A 10,605-nucleotide genomic window follows, 5' to 3' on the forward strand; every position below is an offset into this window, starting at 1 on the left:
AAAAGCAGATTAATAGTTACCTGGCACTCAGGTTGGGGTGGGGGATAAAGAGGTGAGAGAAAAATAAACTGAAAACAGGAGGGATCTTTGTGGTGATTAAACTCTTTTGTGTCTCAGTATCATCTAACATAAAGGGCATATATCCCTGAGCCTTTCTTTGTCAATGCCCTCATATCTTTTCATTGCTGAGACAGCTCAAAGAGTAAATAAGTATGATTAGTGTCAAGAGCGAATATTGCCAAAGCACATAAATTTGTATTCCTGAGAAAAAGATGTCAGTGAAAAAGGAAATAAACTCCATTTCTCTTCAATATTCTCTTAATTTCTCTATTCCTTGTCTTATTTTGAAATGTTTACCCTCATTGACCAGAAGATATATTTGGGTAGCTTATAGATTAAAATATAGTGCACAGTAAGATAGTTGCAAATATCAAAGAAAATGTATAAAGGAGTGATTAGTAACCTGTGGCCTGAAAACTACAGACAGACTGACACATTATCATTGTGAGATTTAAGAATAGAAATGCATATTCATTGTGAACCTAAAATAATCAAAATGGTCAGAATCTATTTTAATGGGAGTTTATTCAAGCACAAAGTTTGAAGATAGGCAGAGCACAGATTTCAAAAAATGGAAGTTAGTGTTCTGAAGTGTAAAAGTTTGGGATGACATGAAAACAAAGTTTATGGAAGTTTAACAGAATTTTAACATCTTTCTATGTAAGGCTTAATGCTTCATGAAAATGATGTGATTAACTGAGGTGGTATTTTTTTTGTAAAGGTATATTCAACATTTCACACTAAAGATTTGATGTAACGGTCATAGTTCTTTGATGCCATCTGGTCTGAGTCAGGTACAGAAAAATAAAATAGGCAGTTAATCTGTAACAAAGATGAATGATTGCAAGTTGGAGGACTGCTCTTTGGGCTGCTAGTAATGTACAGAGCAAGAACAATGAGAAAGAGAGTTAATCTATAATTTAAGAAGCAGAATTGGAAAAATGCTATGTAACTCAGACTTTAGGGATTTACAAACCCTTCACATAATAAATTAAATGAACCTGAAATTTCATTTTCCTTTACATTTCCAACTTTTCTTCAAAATCTTTTGGAGAAAGCATTGCCTTAAGAATCATGTATTCAGGTAGTGCAACTATGACAAAATTCCACGTTGCTTTCTTTGAGCAGTGTTTTGTAAAAGGTTCTTCTTGTAGAGATCATTCACCTCCCTGGTTAGTTGTATTCTTAGGTTTTATATTTTTCTGTGACAGTTGTGAATGGAATTGCATTCTTGATTTGGGGATGACACAAACAAATGAAAAAACATTACATGCTCATGGATAGGAAGAATGAATATTATTAAAAGGATCTGCCCAAAGAAATTTAAAGATTCAATGCTATTCCTATTAAACTACTGAGGGACTGTGTTAAGGAAGAAAAAAAGCCTTCTCTTGGTGAGTCACAAGGGTCATGGTTTCAAAGGCAGGAATTTCCTAGTGCCATGCTTCCATCCATGCTCCCCCAGAAACGTAAATTTCTTTGTCTGACTTTCCCCCACACAGGCTAGGTAGACATTCCACGTGAGTGACTTTGTTCAGAAAGCTCCCAAAATCTCTGGGAGGAGGGGGCGCTGATTGTGGGCCAAGCAACCAATCCAGTATCGGAGTCAAACATCAATCACTCCAGAGGTTGTTTGAAAGAACTGCTCTCATTGGATGAGAACATGAATAGGGTGGGAATAACTTCAGGGTTAAAACCCCACTGCTCCTTACTTATAGGGATTCCTCCCGTGGGTCCCCTGCTACGGCAGTGTGGGAGCTCTCTCTCCTTCTCTCACTCTAACTCTCTCTCTCTCTCTCTCTCTCTCTGACTAATAAATCACTTCTCTGCTAAACTCTTTGGGTCCATATTTATTCTGATAGTAAGCTCACCAAACCTCTGGAGCCCCTTCCCCATTCCTGGGGTAAGAGAGGTTAAGGTTCTGGGCACATCGGATTGGGAAACCGGGAGCATCTTTGGGATGCCCCCCCCCACCCATTTACACTACCATTGACATTATTTGAAAATTGGAAAAAAAAAACTATTTTAGAATTCATCTGGAACACAAAAAGAGCATGAATAGCCAAGGCAATCCTAAGCATAAAGAACAAAGCTGAAGGCATCATGCTACCTGACTTCAAACTATCCTACAGGGCTATAATAACCAAAACAGCCTCCATGATACTGGCACAAAAACACACACATAGACAAATGGAACAAAATAGAGCCCACAGAAATAAGTCCATACACCTACAACTATCTGACCTTTGACAAACATGACAAAACCAAACAATTCAGAAAGGGTTCCCTAGTCAATAAATGGTGCTGAGATAACTGGCTAGCCATATGCAGAAGATTGAAACTGGACCCCTTCCTTAAAATATCTGCAAAAACTAACTCAAGATGGATCAAATATTTAAATGTAAAACCCAAAAATATAAAAACCCTGGAAGACTACCTGGGCAATACCATTCAGGACATAGGAATAGACAAAGATTTCATGAGAAAGACATCAAAAGCAATTGCAAGAATAGCAAAATTTGACAAATAGGATCTAATAGAACTAAAGAGCTGCTTCTCAGCAAAAGAAGCTATGAACAGAATGACCAGACAACATACCAAATAGAAGAAAATGTTTGCAAATTATGCATCCGACAAAGGTCTAATATCCAGCATCTGTAAATAACTTAAACAAATTTACAAGAAAAAAGCAACTCCACTAAAAAGTAGGCAAAGGACCTGAACACTTTTCAAAAGAAAACAGAAATGGGGCCAACAATCATATGAAAGAAAGCTCAAAATCAGTGATCATTAGATAAATGCAAATCAAAACCTCAATGAGATACCATCTCACACCAGTCAGAATGGCCATTATTATTAAAAAACCAAAAAGTAACAGATGTTGGCAATGTTGTTGAGAAAAAGGAACGCGTATACACTCTTTTTTTTTTTAAAGATGGGGTTTCACCATGTTGGCCAGGATAGTCTCGAACTTCTAACCTCGTGATCCACCCGCCTCAGCCTCCCAAAGTGCTGGGATTACAGGCGTGAGCCACCGCACCCGGTGGAACGTGTATACACTGTTAAAGGGAGTGTAAATTAGTTCAACAATTGTGGAAGACAGTGTGGTTATTCCTCAAAGGCCTAAAAACAGAAATACTGTTTGATACAGCAATCCCATTACTGGATATATGCCCCCAAAATATAAATCATTCTTTTATAAAGAAACATGTATATATATGTTCATTGCAGTACTAGTCACAACAGAAAATACATAAAATCAACCTAAATGTCCATCAGTGGTAGACTGGATAAACTAAATGTGGTACACATACACCATGAAATACTATGCAGCCATAAAAAAAGAATGAGATTGCGTCCTTTGCAGCAACATGGATGCAGATTGAGACTATCATCTGAAGTGACCTAACACAGGAACAAAAAACCAAATACCACGTTTTCACTTATAAGTGGGAGCTAATCAATGAGAACACAGGGACACATACAGGGGCCTATCAGAGAATGGAGGGTGGGTAGAGGGAGAAGATCAGAAAAAACAACTAATAACTACTAGGCTTAATACCTGGGTGATGAAATAATATGTACAACGAACTCCCATGATACAAGTTTACCTATGTAACAAACCTGTCCATGTACCCTTGAACTTAAAAGTTAAATTAAAAAAAAAAAATCTATGGAAGTCATGTCCCATAAAAGTGTAGGGGATACATCTCATTGAAGAACTTTATGATTGCCAAACAAAAAATTAGAATGGCAGAACAGGGTGGTAACAATGAATGTCAGTCAAGTTGCTGATTTATATAGCTGCTGTCAATTATTGAATCATCTCTAATATTTGAAAGCATTACAGGTTCATTTTCTTGGGAGAATTTAAACAATGAGCGATACATAGTAGAAATATAGTATACATAAGAATTATAATCAAAAAGAGAATTTGTATGTCAGAACAAAAGAAACCCTATTTCATTGGAGAATCAACTAAAAACATCATGAAGAAAATTAAAATGTAGTCCTTCTTTATAGACCTGTTGTAGCCAGAAAATAATTTAGGATTTAGTATAAAATGTAGGAAAATAATACAAACTTAGAAATAATGATGAGAGCTGGAATGTAATAATAGACTTGTTATAATTTTCCCCTGATAAATAATTTTTATCTCTCTGGTTCCCATTTCTACCAAAGATACATCTTAGTAAAACCAATGTACTTGCAAAATAAGTTTTAGTGTTTTACTTGGCCTGATTATTTGCATAAAGTACAACAAGAATAATGTATGGTCATATAGGGTCTTTTAAGTTGACTTTGCTGGAATGTTTTAACAAAGAATCTCAAATTCTACTTCTGAAAGCCTTTTAAGACTAGGAAACTAAGCCAAGAATTCACCATTAGACTATGCCTGTACTATATGTATAAATTGAGTGAATTTGTAGCTTCTTGAGGTCCCCAAATATCTTGAGATTCCTGGGCTCATAAAGGAACCAAGTAGATGAGGTAGTAGGCCAATCTTTCCAAGGGGCTTTTATCAACTTTATAAAGTCTACTTAAATTCCTCAAAGCAGTCTCATCATATCTGTACAATATGCCATTTCAGATAAAGCTTTGCTTAAATAAACAGTGTCTTCAATTGTGTCCTGTTACCAAGGAAAATGGATTCTTACTGAAATGTTTTCTTGATTCAGGAAAATAAAATATGAAATAAATCAGCAATGTTTCAAACAAAAAAAGAATTTAAATGATTGAATTCCATAACAATTCCATGCATTAATTCTTATTCTCCTTAATGTTGGGTTAGCATTCCTTATAAAGTTATTTGTTTTATAATTAGAGTCCTGGAAGTGTTTTATCTAGTCCAATAAAAGATATAATCTCCAAAGTTATCAAAACTCCTTATTTAAGGGTACTTGCTAATGTCCATGTCCTTAGCAAGTACTAAGGACAAGTACTAATTTCTTGAGTAATTTGCTAATTAGTAATTAGCAACTACTAATTTCTTCAAGGAAATTCATAAAAAATGAATTTCCAAAGAAAAGGCAAACTTTGAACTGTAGACAACTGCAAACTGGTTTTTGAAAAAAAAAATCAAAGTAAAACAAAAATTTCTTATGTATTACAAAAGACTTAGCATAGCCATGCCTAAAGATGCAATTGAGAAGAAAATTTGGTCATTTCTGTGGCATATAACAATTTGACATAATAACCTTAATTATGACTGACAACATGCACTAAGACATACCAGGATTTCGGAGTATCATACAATTTTTAAAAACATATCAATAACATTTAAATATAACTTAAAGAAAATTAAACCCCATTTCTTATTTAAGAATTCTTCCCGGAGAGGAGATCCAAGATGGCTGATCACTAGCAGCTCGGGCTTGTAGTTCCCAGTTAAATCGCAGAGAACGAGAGGATGCCACACTTTCAGACGAATATTTGTTGCTCACGGACCAGGAGATTCCCAGCAGAGGAGCCCCACGTGTCGCCAGGGCGACTCTTGTGGCCGGCGCGGCGGTTTTGCTGGTGCTTTAGGGCGCCAGTTTTTGGTTCAGAGTCCGGAGATTCCCGAGCAGAAAAGCACCATCCATCTTAACACCGCTGTTTTGGCCAGCGCAGTGGATTGCTCAGATTTCGGCGCAGGGAATCAACAAGTTGGACGTCTGCTCAGAGACCTAGTTAGAAAGTTGGTAATTACAAAGACAACAGATGGATAAATATATAATGAAGGGAAGAAACCAGTGTAAAAATGCAGAGAATACTTAAAATCAGAATGCCTCTCCCTCTACAGGGGATCGCAATTCCTCATCAGTAACGGAACAAGGCTTAATAGATTACACGTGTGTTCCAATAACAGAAGCAGGCTTCAAAACGTGGGTGATAAGAAACTTCTGTGAATTAAAAGAACTTGTTCTAACCCAATGCAAAGAAACTAAGAACCTTGAAAAAAGGTTTGACGAACTGTTAACGAGAATGGACAATTTAGAGAGGAATATAAGTGAATTGATGGAGCTGAAAAACACAATACGAGAACTTCGTGAAGCATGCACAAGTTTAAACAGTCGAATTGATCAAGCAGAAGAAAGGATATCAGAAGTCGAGAACCAGCTCAGTGAAATGAAACGAGAAGACAAGATTGGAGAAAAAAGGATGAAAAGGAATGAGCAAAGTCTCCAGGAAATATGGGACTATGTGAAAAGACCTAATTTACATTTGATAGGTGTACCTGAATGTGATGAAGAGAATGAATCCAAGTTGGAAAATACTCTTCAGGATATCATTCAGGAAAACTTTCCCAACCTGGCAAGGCAGGGTAATATTCAACTCCAGGTAATACAGAGAACACCACAAAGATATTCTTCAAGAAGACCAACCCCAAGGCACCTAATTGCCAGATTTATTAGGGCTGAAATGAAGGAGAAAATACTAAGGGCAGCCAGAGAGAAAGGTCAGGTTACCCATAAAGGGAAACCTATCAGACTTACAGCAGATCTCTCAGCAGAAACCCTACAAGCCAGAAAAGAGTGGGGACCAATATTTAACATCCTTAAAGAAAAGAACTTTCAACCCAGAATTTCCTATCCAGCCAAACTAAGCTTTATAATCAAAGGAAAAATTAAATCCTTTGTGAACAAACAAGTACTTAGAGAGTTCACCACCACCAGGCCTGCTTTACAAGAGCTTCTGAAAGAAGCACTATACATATAAAGGAACAACCAATATCAGCCTTTCCAAAAATATATCAAAAAGAAAAGAACATTAACACAATGAAAAATTTACACTAACTAATGGGCAAAACAGCCAACTAGCATCAAATGGCAAAAGGATCAATGTAACAAGAAGAGCTAACGATTTTATAGATCAACGAGACAGAAAATTAACAAGGACATCCAGGACTTGAACTCAGACCCAGAACAAGTAAACTTAATAAACATTTATAGAACTCTCCACTTCAAATACATAAAACATACATTACCACCTCACACCTATTCCATAAGTGGCTACATAATTGGAAGTAAATCACTCCTCAGTAATCACATAGCATTTCATAGGTTTAAATGAAATATTGGTTGGCTGCTCGTTTGTTATTTTCTTCCCTTATTCCTTCCTGTTTACATCAAGTATAATTATTGGTATAAAAAAGAGGTTTTCAATACCCATTACTAAACTGCATTCTAGCCTGGGCAAGAAAGCAATACTCCATTCTCTCTCTCTCTTTCTCTTCCTTTTTCCTCCTCTTCTTTATACTTTTTCTTTCTTTCTTTCTTTCTTTCTTTAAAAAAAAAAAAGAAAAAAAAAAGAATTCTTCCCAAATGATTTTAACATACCAGATAATCCTAACATGTCTTGTTTGCACTTCATGGATTCCCATTTGTTACATTTAAGTTAGTTCAAGTCAAAAATCTTAACTTTAAAATTTAACATTTGATTTTGGGGAGTGTGTCAAGTATCAAAGATTTGAAACACTTAAAAAAGGATCCCAGGTCACTGTAAAATGTCATTTATTTAGCTAAAATGATAATTCAAACATATCAAAAGGCAAAGGTCATTAACCTGATAAAGAGGATACTCAATTTACCAAACAATTAAAAGACCCTAAGAAGACAGCATGAAACCAAAAGGACATGTCTCTCCTTCTCTGCCACCTCTATTATTTTTTCTGCAATTTATTCAAAAGGGAAACAAGTCTTTTATTATCTCTTATTCTTTTTTTTTCAATCTATAGTAGTACTCAGTTATCCCATTTATGTATTTTATTATTGTGCAATTTTAAATTGTTAATTTATGGAAGTTTCTTAAATATATTCAGGAAATAATATTTTTTCAGCTGTATCTTTTTGAATATTTTTTCAGACTTTGGATTGCTAATTGATTTTCTTTTTTTTTTTAATTATTGCATTTTAGGTTTTGGGGTACATGCAAGATTGTTGCATAGGTGCATACCTGGCAGTGTGATTTGCTGTCTTCCTCCCCTTCACCTGTATGTGGCATTTCTCTCCATGCTATCTCTCCCCAACTCCCCACCCCCTGCTGTCCCTCCCCTATTTCCCCCAAACAGACCCCAGTGTGTAGTGCTCCCCTCCCTGTGTCCATGTGTTCTCATTGTTTAACACCAGCCTATGAGTGAGAACATGCAGTTTTTGATTTTCTGTTCTTGTGTCACTTTGCTGAGAATGATGGTTTCCAGGTTCATCCATGTCCCTACAAAGGACGTGAACTCATCGTTTTTGATGGCTGCATAATATTCCATGGTGTATATGTGCCACATTTTCCATGTCCAGTCTATCATCGATGGGCATTTTGGTTAGTTCCAGGTCTTTGCTATTGTAAACTGTGCTGCAATGAACATTCATGTGCATGTGTCCTTATAGTAGAACGATTTATAATCCTGTGGATATATACCAAGTAATGGGATTGCTGGGTCAAATGGAATTTCTATTTCTAGGTCCTTGAGGAATCGCCACACTGTCTTCCACAATGGTTGAACTAATTTACACTCCCACCAACAGTGTAAAAGTGTTCCTATTTCTCCACATCCTCTCCAGCATCTGTTTTCTCCAGATTTTTTAATGATCACCATTCTAACTGGCATGAGATGGTATCTAAATGTAGTTTTGATTTGCATTTCTCTAATGACCAGTGATGATGAGCATTTTTTCATATGTTTGTTGGCCTCATGTATATCTTCTTTTGTAAAGTATTTGTTCATATCCTTTGCCAACTTTTGAATGGGCTTGTTTGTTTTTCTCTTGTAAACCTGTTTTAGTTTATTGTAAATTCTGAATATCAGCCCTTTGTCAGATGGGTAAGATGCAAAAATTTTTTCCCATTTTGTTGGTTGTTGATTCACTCTAATGACTGTTTCTTTTGCTGTGCATAAGCTGTGGAGTTTGATTAGGTCCCATTTGTCTATTTTGGCTTTTGTTGCCAATGCTTTTGGTGTTTTGGTCATGAAGTCCTTGCCTATGCCTATGTCCTGAATGGTTTTGCCTAGGTTTTCTTCTAGGGGTTTTATGGTGTCAGGTCTTATGTTTAAGTTTTTAATCCATCTGGAGTTAATTTTAGTGCAAGGTGTCAGGAAGGGGTCCTGTTTCTGCTTTCTGCATATGGCTAGCCAGTTTTCCCAACACCACTTATTAAACAGGGAATCCTTTCCCCATTGCTTGTTTTTATCAGGTTTGTCAAAGATCGGATGGTTGTAGATATATTGTGTTGCCTCCGAGGCCTCTGTTCTGTTCCATTGGTCTATATCTCTGTTTTGGTACCAGTACCATGCTGTTTTGATTACTGTAGCCTTGTAGTATTGTTTGAAGTCTGGTAGTGTGATGCCTCCCGCTTTGTTCTTTTTGCTTAGAATTGACTTGGCTATGTAGGCTCTCTTTTGGTTCCATATGAAGTTTAAGGTGGTTTTTTCCAGTTCTGTGAAGAAGGTCATTGGTAGCGTGATGGGGATAGCTGTAAATTACTTGAATCTATAAATTACTTTGGGCAGTATGGCCATTTTCACGATACTGATTCTTCCTAACCATGAACATGGAATGTTTCTCCATCTGTTTGTGTCCTCTCTTATTTCGTTGAGCAGAGGTTTGCAATTCTCCTTGAAGAGATCCTTTACATTCCTTGTTAGTTGTATTCCTAGGTATTTTATTCTCTTTGTAGCAATTGTGAATGGCAGTTCATTCTTGATTTGGCTCTCTTTAAGTCTATTATTGGTGTATAGGAATGCTTGTGATTTTTGTATGTTGATTTTGTATGCTGAGACTTTGCTGAAGTTGCTTATCAGTTTCAGGAGATTTTGGGCTGGGACGATGGGATCTTGTAGATATACAATCATGTCATCTGCAAATAGAGACAATTTGACTTCCTCCTTTCCTATTTGAATGCCCTTTATTTCTTTTTCTTGCCTGATTACTCTGGCTAGAACTTCCAGTACTATACTGAATAGGAGTGGTGAGAGAGGGCATCCTTGTCTAGTGCCAGATTTCAAAGGGAATGCTTCCAGTTTTTGCCCATTCAGTATGATATTGGCTGTTGGTTTGTCATAAATAGCTTTTATTATTTCGAGATACGTTCCGTCAATACCTCGTTTATTGAGGGTTTTTAGCATAAAGGGCTGTTGAATTTTGTCAAAGGCCTTCTCTGCATCAGTTGAGATAATCATGTGGTTTTTGTCTTTGGTTCTCTTTATGTGGTGAATTATGTTTATAGACTTGCGTATGTTGAACCAGCCTTGCATCCCCAGGATGAATCCTACTTGATCATGGTGGATAAGCTTTTTGACGTGTTGTTGCAATCGGCTTGCCAGGATTTTATTGAAGATTTTTGCATCTATGTTCATCATGGATATTGGCCTGTAGTTTTCTTTTCTTGTTGAGTCTCTGCTGGGTTTTGGTATCAGGATTATGTTGGTCTCATAAAATGATTTTGGAAGGATTCCCTCATTTTGGAGTATTTGAAATAGTTTCAGAAGGAATGGTACCAGCTCCTCTTTGTATGTCTGGTAGAATTCGGCTGTGAACCCATCTGGACCTGGGCTTTTTTTGGGTGGTA

This window comes from Aotus nancymaae, unplaced genomic scaffold, assembly GCF_030222135.1.
Source record: "Aotus nancymaae isolate 86718 unplaced genomic scaffold, 86718_ANA_hifiasm-v0.15.2.pri h1tg000004l, whole genome shotgun sequence".
NCBI lineage: Eukaryota > Metazoa > Chordata > Mammalia > Primates > Aotidae > Aotus > Aotus nancymaae.